At 47.0% G+C, this 6000-nt stretch overlaps 1 protein-coding gene across 1 annotated transcript in view; it reads right to left on the reverse strand.

The window, feature by feature from the left end:
* HPCAL1 (hippocalcin like 1) overlaps window positions 1-5717 on the reverse strand; it is a 255292-nt gene extending 249575 nt beyond the window's left edge. The window contains exon 1 of the mRNA XM_058019621.1: window positions 5590-5717. The gene's annotated coding sequence lies outside the window, so the exon portion shown is untranslated. The remainder of the gene's footprint in view (window positions 1-5589) is intronic.
* Between the last annotated feature and the right edge of the window lie 283 nt (window positions 5718-6000).

Raw genomic sequence — 6000 nt, forward strand, 5'->3', positions numbered from 1 at the left:
TGTGTTTGTTTATATTCTCCATATTTCATTCACGGTAGCTCTCTTCCATGCAAGTCTCAAAGACAAGCTCTGAAATATAGAGGACAATCATGAGGTATTTGTGGCTTATCTTACACTGCTTTTAATTCACTTCACTGTTAATTTCATTACTAAAGAACTCCAGAACAACTCAGTATTTTCAGTATTTCTTCAGTTTTGTTGGGGTTTATGCATTATTCTACCTAATTCCAGGTAGATTATTGAAATCGTAATTTCAATAATCACAACAGATTTGGCACAGTCCTTTGATTCACCTTTTCACAGAATCATTAAGGTTGGAGGTCTTCAAGATCATCCAGTCCAACCAACAATGCAGCAGCACCACCATATTGGCGCCTAAACCATATTCCCAAGTGCCACGTGCAGATCCTCTTGAACACTTCCAGAGATGGTCAATCCACCACACCCCTGAGCAACTCATTGCAATGCCTAAAGACTTTCAGAAAAAAATAAATCCTAATATCTAAACTGAACTGTCTCTGGTGCAACTTGGGGCCATTTCTTCTTGTCAGTCACTTGAGACGTGGCAGAAGAGACCAATCCCCGCCTCACTTCAACCTCCTTTCAGAGCTGGAGGGAGCAATGAGATCCTCACTAAGCTTACTCTTCTCCAGCCTAAACAGCTAAACAGTTCCCTCAGCTGCTCCTTCTAAGAGAAGTTTTCTAGACCCTTCACCAACTTCATTTCCTTTCTCTGTACCAGCTCCAGACATCAAAGTCCTTTTTGAAGTGAGGGGCCCAGAACTGGACACAGCACTCGATGTGTGGCCCCACCAGTGCTGAACAATCTCTTCCCTAGTCCTGCTGGCCATGATTTTCCTGATCCAGGCTTTTCTTTTCTCTCCCACTGTGGTATCAGATGAGTTTTGCAAGGGAGTCATCTACTGGGGTGATGAAGAAGCAGGACGAGCAGCACGCCCCAGCAGCAAGGGAGGCAGGAAGAGTTCTTGTCATGTAAATTTGTTTCCCGTCCTATCTGAGCATGGCTTTGCAAAGGTAACACCACTAGTGGTGTAATGAAGCACTAAGTGAACACAGGTGGAAGGCTCCAAATAAGACAGGCACCAGGCAAGAGAACACATCCCTTAAATCCTGCCCACATTTCCCAGCCAGAGGTGAGGGAAGAAGTCTCTTGCACAGCATTAGTGGGGTGAGCTTTATTAGGAACATGTGTGAGTGTAGTCCAACTCCTTCAGCTGCCTCAGGGACTCAGGCTGGCACCTGATTTGGGTTGTTTAAATTAACCCCAGGCTCCAGAGTCTCTCAGGGCTGGGCTCATTCTGTCATTTCCCAGGTAAGAATGGATGAGCTCCATCCAGCTCGTAACTCACAAGGAGAACTTCACAAGGCTTCCCTCACCATAAAAGGTACAGAAGGTACCTTCTGCTTCCAGGTAGCCAAGACACAAAATACACATTGCATGTCTTAGGAAGCCAAAGGGCAGGGAAGAGTGGGGCACCTGCTCCTGAAGGCCACAGCACTCAGTTGCTGGAGGCAGCTGAGCAAAGCCGGGCTGCCTTCAAGGATTCTGCAGCTTCAGCATCAGAAGCCCCTACTCTCCCCATCCCCTCAGATCACTCACAAGCTGGCCACCCTCCCCTTTAAGTATGGATGCACATTCAGAGGCTCTCCCTGGCCCAGCAAACACCTGGCTGTGGAACATAAGAGGGAAAAAGCTTGACAGGCAAAGGACAGCTCCTGTGGAGCACATCACTTTAACCCCACCATGAGAGCTGGCAGGGCGACCAAGACGGGGGCACCTCCTGCAGGGAGCAGCTGCTCACTGCTGCGAGCCCAGCACTGCAACCTAGAGGAAATCTGACTGGTAAGAGGACTGGATATTCTGGGGTTTTAGCCCCAGGTTCTGGGACAGCTGCAGCTGAGGTTAGCCACTGGCTGCTTTAGAGCAGGTGGATAAAACATGGGCGGTGGGACTCAGTTCTAGCCCCTTCTGCTGATTGCAAACAGCTTTTTCAGCAGGCTGAGCTAAACACAAGGGGTTTTCCCCTATAACAGGGCACTCAAGCAGCCATAGCAGACCACATCCAGGTGCAGACTGCTCCTTCAATCTACGAGGGAAGCACGTTTGTTTTGCAAGACAGGAGAGATGTGCTCGACTGGTTTTCACTGCCACCCCAGGGAAGGCTGTGCATCACCATTCTGTTTCTTCACAGATCTAATCATCTGCTTCATTTCTTCACCTTGCAAAAACCTGCTGCAAGGAGCAGCCTGGTAATAAATTGGCTGCCTCTTACACTTAAGATCCTTAACACAGTCAGCAAACTTCTCTCCCTCCACAGATTAGGCTGCCCAGAACAATGTTTCCCAAACAGGCCAGGCTTGGCCTGGAATACCCTTTGGAAGACGCTATCCCACAGCCTCAGGCAAGCCTGAGCATCTCCTCAAACATGGAGCTTGCTAAGGAATGATCCCCAGTTGCCCTGGATCTAGCTCTGGAGTGAGCTGCCACAGAAAATAAGTCGAGATTTGGAAGAGGGTGCATCTCTGAGCAGCGGATGGGATCTGACAGGCAGTCTTTGTCCTCATCACTGGTCTTTTCAGCATAAGGAGAAAATACTACAAGCTTCAGAGTTTTCCCTACAAGAACCTGTGAAATTCATTAGCAGCCAGCAAACAGAGGGAATTCTCCATTTGAGGTCTTTTCAGGGAATGAGACTGTACAACACTGTTTTAGTGCAGGAAAGCATAGAAGGCACATTTTCTGGGGTTGCAGGTCACTGTTAGACTGCAGGAATGTTTATACGAAGGGTGTATTTAAAGTCTTCACATAAAGGGTCAATAACAATCAGAATATACAAATGTTTATACACATTAGCAAATATATAAACTAACATATAAATTGCTTATGCCCATCCATAATACCTACTTTCATCTCATTTGTATTACATAGTCACATCCATGATGCTTATGAGGATCCATGGAACAAGTTAATCTGTGATACAGATTAGGCATGACCTAAATTTTAGTCTGCATCTCTCATGTGTTCTCTCAGGACAGAGATTTTATTCAGAGAGCTCTGGTTCCTATAGGTGGCCTCTGTGCCCACAGGGGCTGCTGCACAGCTCGGGTACCTGCCTGCATGGATGCAGACACAGCTTGAGCATCCACTCCATGCGAGCTCAGGGCTGCCTGCACCCACCTGGGCAGAGGTGCTCCAACATCCCTTTCTTCTCCTTTCACCCATATTCCACAGACACAAGCATCACACAAAACAAAAAGGAAAAAACAAACTAACAACTGAAAAAAAGACCCAATATGAACCTCACTGCTTGCATTCTTCATATTGGCTGCCTTGATGCTACAGCGAGCACAGCATCAGGGAGGGAGCATGTGCAAAGAGAGACAGAGGGAAAACAGATCACACAAAGAAATAAAAACACAAACCAAAACGTGTAACAGACAAGATCAGCAGCAAAAGAGGCACATTCAGGAGACAGGCTCTGATGAGGCTGCCAGGTGAAGCGATGAGAGGAGCAGGCCCATGGCTGTGGGTTCAGCAGGCTCTGTGATGCTCTCATGTCCATCCAAACAGCCACCCCACAGCTGCCTTCTCTGTGCCTATCTGCCTTGGCTGAAACCAGCATGCAGCAGCTCCCAGCCCACCAGGCAGCCTTTACAAACTCAGTGGTAACCTGTGAGCCCAGGGAGGGCAGCTCTGACAGATGGGCAGGGCTGGATTTGGCTGCAGGGGCTCCAGCTCCTGCCCGCCGCTCGCATTAGTGTAAGCTGCCCTCCTCGGGTTCACCACTTCAGCAATCACATAATCCCTGGGATTTAGGCAGCAAACACAGTGCCTGCTCAGCAAAGGTCTGGAAAAGGTTGTGTGAGGTACAAAAGAGGGAACCAGAGGACTGGCTTGACCCCAGTGTGATACAGGGGTACCAGCAGCTGGGCAGCACTGAGATCCCATTTACTAAACCCACAAGCTTCAGAAGCATCAGGGAGATGATGTGATTCCAGCTGTGTAAAGCTGGAATTCCTGGCACCAGAAGTAAATGCCAAAACAAGAGTTAATCCCTAAGATAGCCTGTGCCATTCATGAAAAGAAATGAGGCACCTTCCATCCCTGGAAGCTGCTGTCTGACACTGGCCAGATAAGCTGTCCCTTCCCCTTCATCAGCTCTAAGGGGTACTGGGTTTACCAGCCCAGATACAAATTTCTTTGTCATAAGCATAGAGACTTAAATGAAACTAATGCCAGGACATCTCACATGTGGCACTTGCTTTTCATGCTACCACAGGCCTGCTCCATCCCAGCAGCTCATTGCCCAAGATGAATAAACTTTGACAGTGATATTTAGAAACATGCATCTTCTGCATCACATCAGTGAAGTCCGAGGGCAGTGGCTTTATGTAATAATTAACAACTGTTTGGGAAAATTATTCATTAAGTTTTAAGGGCAACATTATTTGTCATACTTGTCCTAATTAAGATCAGCACCAAGGAAATGTGGCTGCCTTGTGGGAAATTACTCTTCTTGCAGACAGTACAGGAGGCCTCTTGAAAAGTGAAGACTTAGCAACAAGTGCCTGATTATGAGAAAGGCTGGATGCACACTGAAACCCCAGCTAGCAACACATACCATGGTACTTCAGCACTGACCTGGTGCTCCCACACCTCAAATCCCATTTCAAGGCAGTAGCACCACAAGCAGAGCTAACAAAACCAAGCTTTAGCAACCTTCAGCTCTGTGAATGGAGCCACAGCCCTGCAACACAAGGCTAATAATATCTTTTGGACACATGGATCTGGGTAACACAAATGACACGGTGATTCAGCTTAATTACAAACTTCCTGTTAGAAATATCAAGGTTCCTCCAATGGCCCTGTCAATTGTTCTTCTGACTCATCCAGTTGTTCCTGTAACCTCACAAAACAAAACCTTTTTTGACCCTTAAGGTATAAATAATTTAAAAACCCATTATTTTGAAAGAGTACCTGGCAATCCATAGTTTCTGGAGCACCATAGTAACACACAGAGAGAATTACAACATTCTGCTTAGGGACAGTGGCTTTTATTAGAACCTCCACTCCCTGAAAGACAGCTGTAAAACACCCATTCATCCCTCATTTGGAAGAGGCACATTAACTCCCCACACCAGGAAGGTCAGATCATCACTAGGCAAGGGTGAATTAGAAGTCCACCCATTCCAGGCCAGTCTTTCAAGGTCATTAGTTAAGAAAGTCTTGCTCATTTGATACACAGGCTTGAACCTCCCTGCAAATTAGTTCTACCTTAAAGCACAGAGCTAGGGACCCAGCAGGAAAAATTCAAGGGCACTACACCCATTTCCACCTCAAAGCCTGACCCTTCCACGTGAAAACAGGACCCTCATACCCAGGTTCAGGGAGAAAATACATTCATGGTAAACAGAGACAATTCAGCCAACAGCAAAACAATTCTGAGCCTCTCTACCTCAGCAGAACCTCCAGCGCAAAGCAAGAAGCAGCCTCCTTACCAGAAAGCTCTACAGGCTCCCAAAGTAAGAATGGCTTTCTTTTAAGAAAAAGCCATGTTTTTAACTTACCTCTCAGGAGGTCTTGAACATGATTTGCAAAGCCTCAGGACCAAGTGGGCTCCCACAGCACACAACAGAGCATCACCCCAGGCTCCTGGGAGGCATTAAGGCAGCAGTCAGTTAATTAGGGTAGGGTTTGCAAGAGCCTCCCAGCCTTCTCTCACAGACAATACAGAGTGGCAGCATTCACTTCATCAAGGGCAGGATCAAGTTATTTGTGGCTCACAGTAGCCCACTTCTTCCTCCTCAGGTTTTTGTCTCTCTTTGGCATAAACAACTTGAAAAGCCTGTGTAGCTAATTCCCAAGTCCCACACAACTGTGAGACTTCCTTTCCAATCTCCCTTTGGTGAACTCTAAAATGACACACGGGGCATTAACAACCCCCATAATAAACCCTCACTAGCATGACTTCCAGATCT

The sequence above is a fragment of the Melospiza georgiana genome, chromosome 3 (assembly GCF_028018845.1).
Source record: "Melospiza georgiana isolate bMelGeo1 chromosome 3, bMelGeo1.pri, whole genome shotgun sequence".
NCBI classification, from domain to species: domain Eukaryota; kingdom Metazoa; phylum Chordata; class Aves; order Passeriformes; family Passerellidae; genus Melospiza; species Melospiza georgiana.